Genomic DNA, 18,444 nt, shown 5'->3' on the forward strand with positions numbered 1-18,444 from the left:
TTATTCATGCTCGCTATTTGTAAGAAGCAGTGTGATGTGACCCAAGTGATTTCTTGTTTTGAATAAAGCAATGCGGCTTTTTAGAGTTTAACGTTTCTTTTTCTTTTTTTTTTGCTGAGGCAATAGCAAGAAGGTTGAGGACAACGCTGCCGTCGAGTAAGTTTAGTCTATTAAACTGTATTGAGTCTATCGATAAAGAGAAGGAGGAGAACCTGATTGTACAAAAAGGACAGACAGATGCCCGAAGCTTATTCCGATACTGACGTTGGCGTGCCTTCGCAGAACAGTAGTTCTAGTAGAAAGAAAAAGATAGTTGATTTGCGAGAGCACTCGTGACAGGGAGACATGATTAGTACAGCTTCGCAAGTGCAGGAAATGTGCTCAAGTCTTGAGATGAGGGATCACTTTGCAATGGGTTCAACTTTCAGCATAATCACCACGAGAGCATAAATCATGCTTGAAGCCCGTGGCCTGTAGTTGAGAGTTATACGAGCCGGCATCTAAAGACAACATCTTGCTATGAAAGACGGCTTCTAAATTCCTATCTATCACAGAAAAAAAAATAAAAAGAGTGGGCGCGATCGTTATTCACTGTGGGTTGGGCAAATAACATAGGATTGGATTGGGAACCTTCCAAGAACATTGCGAGTACCGGGCCATCCCTGAAGACACAGTAACAGAAACTTCAAGTACACATCCCCTGGGCCACAAGTAAATCGCGCCTAACGGTGTTCAGCTGCTGTACTGGATACAGATCCTCGAATACCCTTCTACATGTTGCTGTATTAAGCGCACATTACAAGTGAAAAATTCCGTTTTTCGCTCTAAGAGCGCTAAAGACAACTGCTGTATTTATGTGATTACACTTGTTGTGATTAGAAAACTCCAGGACGTAAATCACTTGGCCTGCTAGCTTTTCTTTACTGTATGATGGACGTCAAGAGAAGAAATTGTACCGTCAAAATTATGCGCAACCTTACAGCAAGAACCATTTGCGCCCTAAGAGAATACTGTACACTGTATTCGCATCAAGCGAGGAACGCTCGTACTTGTGTAATGCGTGCTCCACGTATCTTGCTCAGAGCGCCCCTTTCATTTAAATGATTCTGTCAGCTTCACCATCCCTTCGACAGCGTGGCGTCAGGGCGTTGCGGTGTGTAATTTGATGTACAACAAATCACTCAAACGCTAATACAGGAATTTGTATTCATGCAATTGTTCATCAAGTTTATATTATCGGCATCATGAATTTCATACAAGCGTATACAATAAGACGCAAAATGAGCGCAGGTTTCTCCAGATCTCGTGCAATATAAAAGTTGTATTCTGTGTAGTGCCGCGGAAAACCGCTAATACATCAGGAACAAGTTTGAGTGTCCACCGGGACCGCTGTTTGAAGCACGAGTGTTCATTCCCTTCGTGCATTTCAAGGGGGCAATGCGAAAGTAATTCATGCCGAATTGATGGCAGTATGCAATGACGGTCACCGTACAGTGCCACCAGGGCAGCATAAATCTATTTGATACTGTGTCCCTTCAAATGCTGAAAGCGCACAGCTGCTCGTACTTTCACCAAAGGTTGAAGCTACCAGTTTTGTTTAATTGCTCCAGCAGTGAGGCGTGATACTAATAGAACACAATTTTTCTATCCTACCAAAACTTGAGAAACGTGCCTCCATTTTCGTGCCCGTCATGTAGCCTATTCAAAGTTTATGGTACCCAGGATACAAACTTGTTAACGCCCCTCCTACTACATTCTCTCATACTTTTTTTTTAGCACAATTAAAACACAGGCTAGATTTTTTTTTTTTTTTTGACCGCCACCATAGTGCGTTCCTATCTCAGATCACTTATTTGTCCATAGTGACATGTGCGACAGCAAACAACCGTCTTCGTCAACCAATGACGGTAGATTAACTTATAAATAATTTTGTGAGTCTTACTTGTTAGGACCTGACATCGACATCTACTCTTCGCATCGCTAATATTTGCCATATTTATTAATAGCGGAGCTGTTTAAGCCGGTCGTAAGGTGTGCCGCGAGCCGCAAAACATCGCAGTCAACTGCGTTGCCTAGCAACCACCTCGCGGAGCGGCGTCTGCTTCGCCTCCGCTCCATGCCATTTACATGTTGCCTTGACATGGACGTTAAGGAAAGGAAAGGAGAGCATGCGCGCGGCGCGCGCAATGCTCGGGAGAAAGAAAGAGAAAATGATAACGAGAGAGAGACAGAAATAAATGGTAGCATCACCAACGAGGCAACGCGCAGAGCTGTGGCCGACGCCGCACGCGTTTCCCCGCTACCACGCGTTCGCGCCGAACACGCGCGGTGTCCGGGACTGCAGCAGCCTCCCCTGGCGGCGGCTCGGCAGCCAGGTTTCGACCAGCCACGCCCTGGCAAGTGTGGAGGCACAGCTTGGCCGTGACGTCACCGGGGAAATAAAGCTCAGAGCCGCCGCGACGGCGGCAGAACTTTCGTTGACTCTGTGGGGAGTACATGCAACCTTTACATGGGACAACCTAAGAAGATCCGGACAACCGAAGAAGAAGCCGCTCATATTGAAGCGCGTCGCGTGGCCAAGCGAGAATCTGCGCATCGGCGGCGAGCCGATTCGCAATACCGTGCCTAGCAGCGCTTAGCATTTCCTAGCAAAACTTAGCCAAGCCTAGTAAAACTTGGAAGAAAAGCTAGGTCGATCACCAGCTCCGCTGTTTACTCCAGCCTTGCACCACTAGTGCAAGCTTCCCACGTTTTATTGTGCCCACTCATTCACACACTGTATCACGTGTCAGCGTTTCCTATTCTGCAAGTCTGATACTACAGAAAAATTACTGCTTAAACGTAGTGCATATAACGAACTATACAAACTATACTGCATTTGCTGAGTGCCTGCCATTGCCTCCAGAAGAAATTCACTGTAAGGATCACTTTTTGCGCTGTAGGCGTTACAAGCCCACGATAGTTCCAGAGAGGGCAGGTTGCGTTATATACTACTGGCCCGCCCGGCTTTCAGCTTCGTGCTTAAAGGATTCTCAGTCATGGGGGCGAGAAAATATTTCGTATTTTTGATCTCCGCCATGACACCAGCTCCAAGTGACTGCTTCGTTACCATTGAGCACCAAGTAATCCATTCTGCGATCGTTCTATGCAATGATCCAGCATTATATGGTCTACAAAAACCATTGGATGTAAGTATCACACCACGTCTTCTTCCTGGGGTTATGTGTTAGAGCTAAATTAGGAAGTATGGAAACATATTCAGTAGCATCTACTTTTGTTATAGCACCCTGACAGCTATTCTTGATCGGGAGAAAGCCCAAATGGCCGACATAGAAGACTGAAACGTAATGTACATATTTAGAAGAATATACTATTGATTCGTATCACTATGCATGCTTTCTTTAAAATGGTAACCACGTGTTCTCCTATTAGTTTTTCACATGGGTACTTTACTGACGCAATGAACGTATTATGACGTGGCACACAAAACATACGAAACCTTAGGGTCAAAAATACGAGAGTCCAGTACAAAGTACTTATTGAGTATGACAGAAAGTGACACTTTTCAATACACAGGGACAATTGTTTTGCTTATATCAACTGTTTAGTTTTGATAATTATTGTCGAATTACTCATGGTTGGACGCAGCGCAAGAGGCACCAACAAGAAAAAACGACAGACTCGGCGCTAAACTAATGGCTCAAATTTTATTGCGAGAAAGGAAAATACACAAGTATACACTGAACGTGTCATGTTATCGCTAATTTAATGTCAGTGGCAAGAAAGCAAGGCCGACAACATCTACACAAACCAGGCAGAGAGCAATAACGGCTTCAGGTTAAGTAGGCACGAGAGCCGATTAAAACAAACCTAACATACATGTGCCGTCAACCCAAATCTATTGCAGATACTTCATACCCAAGCAACAATAGTGATGGCTGGCTTACACAAGTATAACCCTTCTTTTTCATGAGAAAGGCATCCATGGCTCCTCTAGATACCTTATTTCGATTTCATTGTTCTCTGCCTCATTTTCGGAAATCTTGTCTGATTTGCCTTTCTTGCCATTGCTTGCAGCTAGCTGACTTTTGATAGGGAATCACAGGAAGCGCTAACGGTAATAGGAGGCGCTAATAAACGTTCATTTTTTTGTTCAGTGCATGCGTCTCGTCTCGCTTTTCCGTCTATTACCTATGCCCTGCGTTCAACCATTTACATTAACCAAATTGCACAATTTTCAGCTGTTTTATCATCGGAGCATTTCATAACTTTACATTCAAAAGTGTATTGAAGTAGAAGCATACTGCCCAAGCTTCCGTTTGTGCGACACAACAATGTTCTAGGTGCCTGTACAAATGAAACGTTCAGTTATTTCTTTTGTCAAAACATATGTTTGCTTAGTCATCTTACGAACCAGTATACAAAGAAATCCACTACCACTAGTACGTTTCCACTGATTTGAAACTTTGTACGTTTTCAGGAACCCGCTTCCATTATTCCGGTTGTGGTACAGTGCGGTTGGACAAAGGAATACTTGTAAGTTAATAGAGACCTTATTATTTCTACATAAAATGCTTTTTATATAGTTTGCTGTGCTTTTTTTGGAAACAGGTAGACACGATAAGAACTCAAAGCCATCCAAAGTACAATGAACGTACGATACGAATAGGAGACTTCTTCCAAGCAGAAAGTGTACGCATATAAGTCTCTCCTTGAAACTCTTGTGCACGTAATGTAACGATCGCCTCCCCATAAATCACCCCAAAAGGCCAAACCAGCCCTTAAAGCAACCTACATGGTTTGCATATTCATCAACGTTCCAAGCTGCTTCTTTCTACTGTTCTACAACCAATAGCTAAACTCTGGTCCCACAACTAGCACTGGTGATTTTCCTATGCAAAGATATTATTGTATTATCACAGACGCAATGTATGAATTTAGCATATGAAAGTCGCCTCTGCTAGTTCTCGCTCTACAGTGCCCGGCACTTGGCCGAAATGCTGGCGTCTCGTAAGCACCAGGACGAGCAGTTAGATATGCACCTCCTCGGCAGAAACTCCTCTTCCTTCCCGGCTGACACGTCATGATTCATTGTGCGGTTGGTGAGACACCAACTAGTTTAGCCAATGTTGAAACATTCTGCAGGTCAGCGGAATTACTGCCCGTGGCACATGTGACGTTCGAATTTGCTTGTTTGCAGAAGAAACCTCAAGATTTCTGTCCGCTGCCTAAAAGCAAGAGTAACAGGCACGCATATACTTCGTGTTCAGACATCACAATATGCACAAATAATCATTCGCCACTTTCTTTATGTTATTCTATACACTGTGCATGTACTGCATGTGATCCGAGTTTTTAGTTCTTCTTTACGCCTCCGGAAAGGTATCTTTTTCTCTTTACATTCGGGAGCGGCTTCTGGGGAGGTGACTGTTTCATTAAACGCGTGCGTGTTTCAAAAAGACTCCCACATAAGTGCCTTTATTTTGTGCAACAAAAATGAGTTTATAGTGCACAATAGGTGCAGCCCGTCTATTTTACCATGTGTTTTATCGCGTTCAGTGCATTTATGCAGTTGATGTAATTTAGTTCTGCACTATATGTGAATTTCCGTTAGCGCAACCGGTTTTGAATAAATGTATTATTGTCGATATGCAGCTGCGTACTGAATGCCGCTCTGAATGCGACAGCATCCTGAAACCTGATCAATCTGCTCAACATTGCGCCGTGGTAAGATGATTCACAGTTTCTTTTGGTATTCAATGTTTAAATGGTGATTTGTTCGTAGCGATCATGTAGTCCAATCAAGTAGGCGGGTTGGTACTTTAGAGAAAAATGAAGGAAATTAAAGTAGCATTAGTGGGGCGTCACACCGCTCAGCGCTTCGTTTCCCCTATTAATTTCAAACTGCGTTTGTCACTGTTTTCTTCATTTCTAGCGGGCGACTCTCATCTACTTTTAATGTACACGCACAACTGAACCAGAAGAAGATGTAGCTGAATAAGTCGTTAACGCTTACCCAGCTTGTAGAAATATGAGGACCACGCTGAGGATTTCGAAATTAGATCAATGTTTTCTCTGAGGCTGTGTGTTCCGCAGCAATTGTTTTCTTAATGTAGGAAAATTTTAAAATAAAGTTACTGTTGTTCATGCACCATTTATTCTTCCCAGCCCTATTCGCAGTGAGAGCTTTATATCACCAAATAATATTTGCCCGCCGCGAAAGGTGGCTATCCCTATAACTTTCTGGATGCATTTTGCATAAGTATCTTTCACCGTATTCAAGGGTGTTCTGATTAATAGTAGAGTAGAATTGCACACAATGTAGACGCTTCAACTCCAGTATAATTCTTCATGTTGTTTAATTCGTTACACATTTATTTATGCCTCGCATTCAATTTCTCATAGGTAAAGGGTTTTGTTTAACAAAAGAAATATCTTCCCGTTGCTCATTGGTTATTCTTTTGGGTGGTGGGTAGTGGTAGGTGGCTAATGGTGGGGGGTCAGACATTGGGCGAGAGAAGGCGAGGGAAAGCTCTGAGGTTAAAGGGCGCGTGCACTCAGACAACCCAGTTTGTGAAGAGGGCGAGAAGAAGCGGGAGGAGCGGACTCGCTCGCTCGCTCATCGTCGCTTACATTAACAATCATCGTCAATGGGTTTTGTATATTACTTACTTTTCTTATTGCAACAATCGACGTGTTTGAATTATAATCGATTATACGCTCATTTATATTAGTATTCGTTTTTTGCAAATTTCTTATATATATTATGACAAAGAAGTCTGGCACGGCTGTGGACGACACGAAGGACGCCGACAGGAAGACACAACTGCGTAGGCTCAGCCAGGCGCACCAGGAACAGCGTCGAGCCCGAGCCCCACTTCAGTAGCGCTGGCAATCCGGCTGCGGAGCTCTGCACGGCGTACTTCTTCTTCCTTACATCTTCCCCCCTCGCTGAAGACGGAGCCGCACAGGAGGCCTAAGGCGTCGTAAGGACGAAGGGCTCGTGATACGGCTTGAGCCGATCGACATGGACAGTTTCGCGGCTTCGGCGACGCAGGCCCGTAGGGGACGTCAGAGGTTCGATGACGTAGTTCACCGGAGAAGTTTGCTGTAGAACCCGGTAGGGTCCATGGTATCGGGATACAAACTTGGAGGAGACACCTGGTGTCGAAGTAGGAGGCACCCACAACCAAACGAGAGCGTCAGGCGAAAACTGGTTGTGGGGGCGCCTGTCGTGATGACGAAATTTCTGCAGCGCTTGTTCTTGCGTTGTTAGAGAGCGAGCTAGTTGCCGACATTCTTCTGCATACCGGGCGGCTTCGGAAACCGGTGTACCCTCTGATAAGTCGGGACGGTAAGGAAGAATAGTGTCAATCGGAAATGACGGTTCTCGGCCGTATAGAAGAAAGAAGGGAGAAAAGCCCGTCGTTGCCTGGGGTGCCGTATTGTAGGCGTACGTGACATAGGGAAGGATGAGGTCCCAGTTTGTGTGGTTGGAGGCGACATACATCGAAAGCATGTCGCCAAGAGTTCGGTTAAACCGCTCTGTCAATCCATTTGTTTGCGGGTGATATGCGGTGGTACAGCGATGAATAATGCGGCATTCAGTGAGAAGTTCTTGAATGACATCGGCGAGAAAGACGCGACCGCGGTCGCTCAGGAGTTCGCGGGGGGCGCCGTGACGGAGAACGAAGCGTTGAAGCAGGAAGGAGGCAACGTCACGAGCTGTCGCGGCTGGTAGAGCGGCCGTTTCTGCATACCTCGTGAGGTGGTCTATGGCTACAATGACCCAGCGATTGCCAGCAGCTGTGTATGGCAGAGGCCCGTATAGGTCTATTCCAACGCGGTCAAAGGGTCGCGAAGGGCACGGTAAAGGTTGCATTGGTCCAGAAGAGTGGCAAGGATCAGGCTTGCGGCGTTGACATTCTGTGCAAGAGCGAATGTACTTTTGCACAAATGTGTACATACCGCGCCAATAAAACCTATGACGTAGTCTGGTGTAGGTCTTGAAGAGACCAGCGTGCGCACACTGAGGGTCGGCGTGGAAAGCGGCGCATACATCAGTGCGGAGCTGCCGGGGTATGACAAGCAGCCATTTGCGGCCGTCGGAACTGTAGTTACGGCGATAGACGATTCCGTCGCGGATGGCGAAGTGCGAAGCTTGTCGGCGAAGCGCTCGGGATGGTGGGCGTGCAGGTGAATCAGAGATGTAATCTATCAAAAATGAAATCCAGGAGTCCTTGCGCTGCTCCAAAGCCATGTCGACAGAAGCGAATGGGGGAACTGGGTCATCTAGAACGGAGACACTGACAATTTCGGCGTGGACAGGCGAGCGCGAAAGAGCATCGGCATCGGCGTGCTTCTTGCCGGAGCGGTAGACAACACGGATGTCGTACTCTTGGAGCCTCAGTGCCCACCGGGCAAGGCGGCCGCAGGGATCCTTGAGGGACGACAACCAGCAAAGTGCGTGGTGATCGGTAACGACATCGAAGGACCGGCCGTACAGGTATGGGCGAAACTTTGTAATGGCCCAGATGATCGCTAGGCATTCTTTTTCAGTGACTGAATAATTCGCCTCAGCTTTGGTGAGAATGCGGCTCGCGTAAGCAACAACATATTCCTGGTAGCCGGGCTTTCGCTGGGCGAGCACTGCGCCAAGACCAACGCCGCTGGCATCCGTATGGATTTCCGTGGGAGCAGTGGGATCGAAATGGCGCAGTATCGGTGGTGTTGTAAGCAGGCGCCGTAGCGTCGCGAAGACCTCGTCGCAAGGCGGTGACCATGCGGAAAGATTGGGGTCTCCCCGAAGAAGCTCTGTCAGCGGTGCCATAATCGAAGCGAAATTTCGAATGAAGCGGCGGAAGTACGAGCAGAGGCCAATGAAACAACGCAAGTCTTTTAGAGTCGTCGGCCTTGGTAATTCTTTAACAGCACGGAGCTTTGTGGCATCGGGGAGAACGCCATCCTTCGATACATGTCCGAGAATTGTCAGCTTTCGTGCCCCAAAGTGACATTTTTTCAGGTTGAGTTGGAGGCCAGCGTCACTGAGACAGCGTAAAACCTTCTCCAAGCGATGAAGGTGAGTAGGAAAATCTGGTGCAAACACTACTACATCATCCAAATAACACAAGCACGTGTTCCATTTGAGGCCTCGAAGAATAGTATCCATCATCCGCTCAAAAGTGGCGGGTGCGTTGCAAAGGCCGAATGGCATCACACGAAATTCGTATACGCCATCTGGTGTGATGAAAGCAGTTTTAGGCTTATCGTCAGCAGCCATAGGCACTTGCCAATAACCAGAGCGTAGATCGAGGGAGGAAAAGAACTCTGCGCCTTGTAAGCAGTCTAAGGCGTCATCGATCCGCGGCAATGGATAAACATCCTTTCGAGTTATTTTGTTTAGGCGACGGTAATCCACGCAAAAGCGGATCGAGCCATCCTTCTTTTTAACCAAAACAACTGGCGATGCCCATGGACTGTCGGACGGTTCAATGACACCACGCTGCAGCATTTCACCTACTTGCTCATCAATGACGCTTCGTTCTGTCGACGATACGCGGTATGGTCGCTGCCGTAGCGGTGAGTGAGCACCAGTGTCAATCCGGTGACATACAGTGGTCGTTCGACCCAGGGAAGTGCTATGGCTGTCAAAAGCAGGGCGAAATTTCTCGAGGAGACGGAGAAGGTCATGGCGTTGCTTGGGGTTTAAGGCGCTGTCGATGACGTGGCTGAAAACGTCTTCAGGCGATGTGGCAGGTGCGGGACTACCGGAGAGGGTGTTGACCTCGGACGATCCAAGAAGTTCCAACGTGGTAATGGTGTCGTAGGGCTCCACAGTGCCGAGAGATTCACCGCGAAGCAACGTAATCGGGAATGGGAAGTGGTTGTATACAGGAAGGTGAGTCGCGCCTGCTTGAAGGCCAAGCAGCGCGGTTGGCAGTGGTGAGATGTGGCGATGAACGAAAGCAGTGGAAGGTGTGAAGAGTACGGTAGAGTCGCAGGCAACGGAACAGGACACAGGTGCCAGAACGGATGCGTGCGGAGGTATCTGGAGGTCGTCAGTGAGGCACAACTTGGTGCGGGAAAGCGAAACGTCGTCAGATATGGCATTTCCAAGCGAAGAGAAGGCGACTTCTGCACGGGAGCAATCAATAACAGCTTGGTGACAGGAGAGAAAATCCCAACCTAAAATAATATCGTGGGAACAGTGTGGAAGAACGACGAACTCGACGAAGTAGAGCACTCCTTGAATTTCAAGTCTGGCGGTGCACGCAGCCACTGGCTGGACGTGCTGTGCTGTGGCCGTGCGGAGTAATGGACCGAAGAAAGGCGTCGTGACTTTTCGTATTGAGCGGCATAGTTTTTCGGCAATCACAGATATGGCGGCACCTGTGTCAATGAGGGCAAGCACAGAGACACCTTCAACAGCGACATCAATAACGTTGGGCGGCGAAAGAGGGCTTGAGCGTTGCGACGATGACGCAGTTCTTGCCTCGGGAACTGCGCCACTTAGTTTTCCGTGTCAGCGGTAGAGGAACGTCGACGCATCGGGGAGAGCGAGCGACGACGAGGAGAAGGAGAACGGCTGTCAGAAACTGGGCGATGGCTTGGGCGGGGAAGGGGTAAATCGCGGTCTGGAGCGTAAGACAATGGATGGTCGTACGCTGCTGTGCGTGGGTCGTCACGTGGATGAAGTGGACGGCGGCGGCACAGGCGTGCAACGTGTCCGGCAATACCACACGAATAGCAGATGGGCCGATTGTCCGCTGTGCGCCAAGGATTTACTCGATGCACCTTACAATATATATATATATATATATATCTGATTCATATAAATTCCTCAAAGTTTAATAATAGCTATATATAGTGAAGCATTTATTAAAAGTTTTTGAAAAAAAAAATAACTTTCGCCCATGATACGAAGCACTGACGTCATAACCATGGCGTACAGATACATGAAAGCAGTCTTGCAGTGTTTTGACTGGTATTGGTTCATGTGAACATTAAAAAAAATGTCACAGTTTCGCCCTAAGGGCGAAGCAATGAATGCGATAGCAACACAGCAATGTCATACGAAGTAAAGTGAGTGGCTTTGGTAGCAACAACACGCAGAACTGTTGTCGACGCCATCGGCGTTTTGCCCGCGTTAGCTCAAAATGCGTGCGGCGTTGGTGACTGTTGCTGGAGCCTCTGATATAAATAGGCACTTGGTGCCGCAGCTAAACGTCGCCTCCCTTCCCTCCCCCTCCCCCACGGCCTCTCGCGCGTCTGAAGAAGGCGCGTTTGCTCTACATATATGGTGATTGTAAAGGAGAAAAGAGACGCCTACTTCTGCAGCCCTTGAGCGACCACGGCGCAGAACGCGCGTTTGTTCTCCGCCGCGCGTTCACTCCCCGTGAAAGACGCGCCCCTCGCGCCCTTTCACTCGCACATACAGCGTTCGGCGCGCGGCGACGATTTCATCTCCAAATGACGTCATACGGAACCTCACGGCGACGGCGACGGCGACGGCGACAGCGACGGCGACGGCGACGGCGACGCCGACGGCAGAAATCTGCTTTTGAGTGTCCATATAATTGCTATCGCAATAAAACAAACTGCGTGAGCAATCTGCCATCAAGAAGAAGAGGTGAACTGAGCTTTAAAAAAAACGTTTATTTTATAAGGAAAGGTTTGGGGAACCAGGTGGCTGGGGCCCCTAGTCCAGAGTTCCACCAGCCTCAGCAGCCTGCCGTGCTTGGTCGAGCAGCCCCTTGGGCCTCCTTTTCCTCGCTGGCGAGCCAGGTCTCCCAATGCTCCGTTCTGACTTTTTGCGCCAGAATTTGAGGCGTAATAATTTTGGGTCACCTTAACTCAAGTGCTTTACTAAATGTTGGCTCTAATCCACGCCGCCTTCTTTTAGAGAACGCTCACGCTCACCAGTAGCATTTAAGGGGAAGGAAACGGCTTTCTTCTTATCTTTTCGACCATGCCTTTGACTTCATCCTATTGCCTTAAGTTAAATTTGTTCAATTTGGTGTTTGTTTTTTGATCAGCTGCAAATCATGCTCGGTCGTTGCTCACCAGCTTTATTATTTTTCCAGTAATAACTTTGGGAAAAGATCCAAGCCTATTTTTATGGGGCATCATAAGGAATAAACATTTGTAGGTGCGCGCAGGGCAATATTCTGTCGACAAGAAGAGAATTTCTTTCAATGCTGAAGTAGCGTTCTCAGTGGGGGAAGTGTTGAAAGGCAACTATTTATTAGTGCTGTTTTCTATTCCGCTTATCACATTAGCCGCTGACTTCATTTATATTTCTTTAGTATTGTACTGGCTTATATGTGCTTTCTAGAATGCTGCCTCAGTCAGTTAATGTTCATTGCAGCATGACCGTGCTCTCCAGTAGCAATATCTTTATGCTTGCTACAATTGAAGAACACATGCTATTATGCCTGATGCATTAAGTACCGTGTAGGAAAAGAGTAAAGTAGCTGAGAAGAAAGAACTCCAGCTGGCACTCCGTGCGACCGGGGTTTCGAATCCATACAAGCCGCTGGACATTCTTTTTCTTGTTTGTAAAGATGTACAGTGCTTTGGCATTACTGTGACTACGCCAGCGGGCACTGGCACCAGCGGTGGACCTCAAAAGACCTTTAGCCTATACTGTCAAACTTTTAGCCAAATTCCAGCACCGAATACGACGGCCCACAAATGCACATAGAGAGCTGCAAATGTGTGCGCATTCCTTCGATTTTTGGTTATTATAGGTTTCGAGCTGTGCGTATTCAAAATAATTTCCTATTTGGCTCATGTTTAAAAGTTAGCATATGCTGTCTTTTAGCATTGGCGTGTATTTTTGTGCTCAACACGGTTTGCATTTGGACCACATCAAGCTATAAAACGTCTATATAATTTGTCTAATATTCCAACCTGTCTTTTTTTTGCAGATTACTGAGCATCAACCAACTTATGTCCAATATTACTCTAGCTTCTCGTATGTCTGCCGTGTGGGATATTGCGTGAAAGGGCACTGTATGTATCTTTCTACGTATTTCGAAAGATGCCGGGTTGTATGACCTAACTTTTCGGGATGTCGGGAAAGTACCATCGCGGTAATTTAGCTGGTTAATATTGAAGGCTTAGCATGAACCTTCTTGCCAAAACTGAGCACTACAAAAATGAATAAAGTTGTATGAAACTGGCTCTTCGCCTTTGGTTATCATTTACTCCTGCATGCACGAAGTGTGTGCTTCGGCATGTAGAGCTTCAATCTTAGGAAGACATCAACATAAAAGAATTCGAAAAAAATGTATCCATGTGCCATGCTCACACGGAATGAGCAATAACCCAAGGGTTTCTATCAGTATAGATACTGTCGTTTGTAGTTAGGTTAAGTGTTTTCGGATGGCGGAATGTGTCCGTATATGGCAGACATTTGTGTGTATGGCGATGATGGTAAAAAAAAAAAACGGCACAACGACGACCACAGGACGACGCCGGCGACAACCATGGCTTAAAACCAGTGACCACGACAGATTTTTCTAAACTCACTCCCATACACAGAAGATGCACAACAAGGCGACGAAGAAGGCCATTCTAGCGACCCTAAAACCTTGGCTGTAGCTTTCCTTGGATTGACTTTGCAAATTCGTTGTTCTTTATTTTTTACAGTGAAGCCTATATGCATCTCGAAATGCTCCAAAACGTTATATTTGGGTTTTCACGGTGTTCTATATGAACTAGAACACTGATCTTTGGTATAGATAAATTTAGGGGAACTTTTGGGAAGCCGTGCGCGGGAAGTACGTTGCCGGCGATTGATTACAAAAGTCTAAGTTGTCTAGGTTAATAAGAGCTTTCGTAAATTACTATTTATGCATTAACTTCAGAGCTTTGCAAACTCCACTTACAAACAGCGCAGGGTTTTTGTAAAAAGCCATTAAAGAAGTCAATGGGCCACGTCATTGTCATTTTAGGCAAGTAGACGAAATATTTTCGATAATAAGCATGCGTAGTTTAAATAGTGTCAGTTGTTTAACGAGTTCTCCAAAAATTTCTAACTACTGCAAAAGCCATAAACGACCGTTAGGCACAAGGTTTTAAAATTTCGAGAAAGCCTTGATGGCCCGCTTTGTTGATTTTATGTTCGGCCAAGGTCCCAGTAAGGTGCTTGCACTCAACTGCTTGTTAAAAATTCGCGCTAAGGATCAGGTGAATGCCTGCCATTTATAGTCATACTTGGCACAGGCAACACGTATGCGGTCCACTTTCTCAGGTGCCTTGCTCGTAACACCATCTGGTGATTCCACGCATCAGATATCATACAAATATTCCTTTATAAAGGCAACACACATTCCCAGCATATGCAGGAGCCTTGCATGGCTACGTTGTTGCCACGCGGCATCCGTATTACACTATAGCGAACCGATCCAGGCTTATTTTTCGGGACTTATTAGGCCAACACTGATGATTGGTCGGTGATTACGAGTGTGCATGTAAGAACAACTTATCAAACACTACTGTCATCTTAGCGAACGCTCTATTTCACCTAAGAGTGATTTCAAGGGGACTGTTAGGAGACCACGAAGGTGACGATCGGGTGCTAGCAAGCCGAATGTACGTACTTTGTTAGGCATGTTAGGCAAGAATCCACCAAAAAAGGGGGAAATGTCTACGAGCCACAGGATGCACTAGATGCACAGGATGCACTAGTTCTTTATAATAGGCGGACCACGACATGATGAATCCTTGCAAATGGGTGCTTGCTTGTAAGAAATTGCAGATAACACGCTGAATTTGCTTACCAGCATAAATTTTGACGTGCTTTCGAGTACTGGTGTTTAGACACGCCAAAACTTTTCGTGCTGTAGAATCAATTCCTCATTCTTTTTAAGAGCGGAGATGTTTAAGCCGGCCGTAATTTGTGCCGTGAGCCGCAAAAACTCGCCGAGCTATGACGTCACTGCTTTGCCCAGCAACCCCATATCCCCTTCAGTCACGAATTAAATGTGGCGATGCTAAAAATGCATGGGTACTTTCTTGGGGCCGTATGAGCCCCAGTTATGAATGTTAGACAATGAAAAAAAAATTACACAACTTTGAATCAATTTTAGGATGCGTACACATATGTGTACGTTGTGCCGCTGTCAATACAAAAACACAAGATTGCATTGGGTACTGAAACACTTGTAACAATTTATTTTCGACAAAATCTCCTGTCCCGTTCTATCAATCTGCTACTGTCTTGTGCTTCTACTGGTTGTGAAATTTATAGAAGCAGTCATTCCTTGCGGACAGGCAAAGAAACACGTTGCACTTCCGGCATCGTATGCGGGTTCTCGACGTGCACCGCGCAAGACACGTCGCAAGATAGCTTCGCAGCCTAGACACCGCGCGCAGCGCGTCTGCTCCGCTTCCCATAAACGTACCGTGTAGCAGGTGTGAAGGCGGTGTTGCTAGTGTGCGGGCTGAGTAGCAGTCATGGGGGATACCGAGAAAAAACCGCACTCCCAAGGAAGAGGCCGCTTTCCGTGAATCACGTCGCTTGGCTAAACAGGAATACAATCGCCGTCGTCGAGCTGATCCTGCACAGCGAGCCCAGGAAGCCTTAGCCAAGCGACGGCGCCGAGTCGAAGATCGCGAATAGGCTCATAGAGAAAGGGAACGAAGGCGGATCGGTATGCGGAACATGCGCGAAAACCCAGACTACAGAGACGCTGAGCCATCACGACGCCGAGCTCGTAAGCCCATGGGAGGAGTGTACAGCCGTTTCGAGCACCAAAAACCTAGAAAAACCTAAGAAAAACTTAGCAAAAATACAAGAACTGCATGATCGTCGCTCCGCTCTTCTTAAGCCTTGCGCGTCGTAGCGCAAGCTTTTTGCACTTTTTTGGGGGGCTATACAAGATACTTTAACAGAAAACACACGGACAAACGAACGCTGTGAGATATGTCCGTGTGTTTCTCATTTACTTTTAGCACATTACGCAATAAGAGAAAGAGAAACGGGCGCCATATAGCCCCTTTCATCACCATCTTGCGACCAATACGTAAGCTCGCCCAAATTGCGAACACCTGCCTTTCACTTCTGCCCGTGGCCATTAACCTTAAAGCACGTGACCAAGGTCATCCTGCGTAACCTTGCATCTGGCTCCTGCTTCCACATGCTTCCGCGCCGGTGTGTATAGCTTCAAGATGATGCCACTTGCTACAGTCATCGCTAGCCGAGCAAATTTTATTGTTGGCCTGCCGACAGTTTGCGCCATTCAGTTTGTCATGACTGAATGGCTGTGTCACTACTCTGTAAGCCAAAGGCTCCAATCACTTTATCGCAATTCAACCAGGTAGAGAAATGAAGGCAATCAATCTTTTGACATACAACTGCAGTCGTGTTGGCCACGTTCCCCACTACTATAGTTTTTAATGGCGGATTCCCCTTATTAATTTCTTAATTTATTTATTATTTATTTATTTAGCAATACTGTAAGCCTTTACAGGCTCATACAGGAGTGGGTCACAAGCAAAACAAAACAAAATCTTGTTGGCCAAAACAGGAGAAAGCAATGAAGTGCGGTAATTTTTACAGTGCAAATAAATAACATACAAACAGAACGAACAGATCAACGAAAACATTGCAAGGTAGATAATACAGGCAAGGGGTAAGAGCTGCGAAAAGTGCAGGCGTGGTGATCAAACAATCAGAACATAGTTGCGCAGCACAATGTTGTAGCAGAGCACTAAACAATCTCAAGCAGACCTACTCATAGAAAAGTGCAAGTATTTTGGTTTCAAATTGCTCGATAGAGTCAACATGCGCAATTTCTTCTGGCATATGGTTCCAGGCTTCAATTGCAGAGGGAAAAAATGAATATTTAAATATGTTGAAGGGCGCAGAAAGATGTTTTATGCACTTATCATGATTTCTTCTTTCCGAATGTTGGAAATGGGGCCTGATGTACTTTGTTTTGTCTATGTTTATGCGCCCGTGATAATGAAATGAAAGAAACTTCATGGCAGCGATACGCCGTCCTGATATTAGAGTCGGGATGTTTGCTTGTTCACGTAAAGCAGTGACGCTGTCATAATCAATGAAATTTTTAATTAATTAACAATGGAATGAGTCATTAATGAAAGAATGAACGCGGAAGGCTTGCCATCAGTGGTATATCGCACGTTCAGCACGCGTAAGTACCGATGGCCGCTTCACTCTTGAATTTCTGCTCAGCTCGATCAGTGCTCCAAAAAACAACCTCTGCATGGAATTTTGATCCACTCAATCGGATTTTTTGTTCATACAACTGGTGTGGCCCATGAAAACCCACTTCGTTATTACGATGCTGCAGCCACACGTCGGCCCCATTTGAAATGCTTTGCATAAAATGTATCACCTCAACCTTTAGGCATGTCTATTCATCGTCTTGGCCTCATTTTCTTAAAAGCTAGATCACAAATATGTATTGGTTTCATAATTCCATGTTGAATATTCATATCCCGTTACCCAAACTACTGGACGACCTCATGCCCTCCACAAAGTCAGTCAGTCATAGACAAGAAGTATACGAATTGGTTAGCCTTCTACAAGGGAATTTATTTGTAAGGTTTCTTATATAGATAAGTAAGCCGTTTGTGCTTGCGTGGCTGATGGTTCTTTCTCTTTCGCTACATCCGCCAAATCGAGAAGTTCAGTCAATCGCAGTTTGGACATGACGGCACTTCCTGATAGCCTCCCATTTGCCTAGAATGGTGATATCAGGAATTCACTGATGTCTTATCCCGACAACAATGACATCATTGGTCACAGTTTAGTCTGGAAATACGTTCGCGCCCATGCGATGTATACTGAAGGCGCGAGTCCCGTCCGACGAAGCATACCTGGTCTATGCTATGCTGCAGTGCAAGTTATTTAGTGCGACGGCAATAAAAACCAATCAAAAGATGCTATCAAACATTCGTGGATGTGCTGGCCATCACCACTTGCTATAGTAAACAATACGGTTGACGCTTCAAAAATCACGCTCATGGATATCTATCGTTTTCTGCGGATCGAAGATTCTCTTACCTGTCTACACAGGTCTGTACTTTTCTTTCATTGAGGCTCGGTCAGACTGCTGCCATATAATTGCGAGTGACCGGGGTCACGAAGAGACTGCATTTATTTCTCCCTACTGTCTTTACCACCTCAAACTATTGCATCCGGCCTGTTTAACCCTGCCTGTTTGTCTGTTGTTTCCATAATTCTATGTTGAATAATCATATCCCTTTAGCCCAAACTACTGGACGACCTCATGCCCTCCACAAAGTCAGTCAGTGAGATAAGGTACCCTGCTTTTTAGCTAAATGGTTTACATGCCGTTGTTATCTAGATGATTCCATCTTTATTCGCCAAGATTTTGAGGCTGTATTACATGCCCATCAGCATTTTTTGGCGCTTTATATGAACTTGCTTTTGGCTAAGCACTGTTG

At 46.1% G+C, this 18,444-nt stretch overlaps 1 long non-coding RNA gene across 1 annotated transcript; it reads left to right on the plus strand.

Annotated features, from left to right (window-relative positions):
• The first annotated feature begins 5,655 nt into the window (after nt 1-5,655).
• On the plus strand, nt 5,656-13,185 carry LOC125945366 (uncharacterized). The gene is made up of 2 exons (XR_007466854.1): nt 5,656-5,727; nt 12,930-13,185. It is a non-coding gene; the product is annotated as an uncharacterized LOC125945366 (long non-coding RNA).
• The last annotated feature ends 5,259 nt before the right edge of the window (nt 13,186-18,444 follow it).

The sequence above is a fragment of the Dermacentor silvarum genome, chromosome 5 (genome assembly GCF_013339745.2).
Source record: "Dermacentor silvarum isolate Dsil-2018 chromosome 5, BIME_Dsil_1.4, whole genome shotgun sequence".
Taxonomy (NCBI): domain Eukaryota; kingdom Metazoa; phylum Arthropoda; class Arachnida; order Ixodida; family Ixodidae; genus Dermacentor; species Dermacentor silvarum.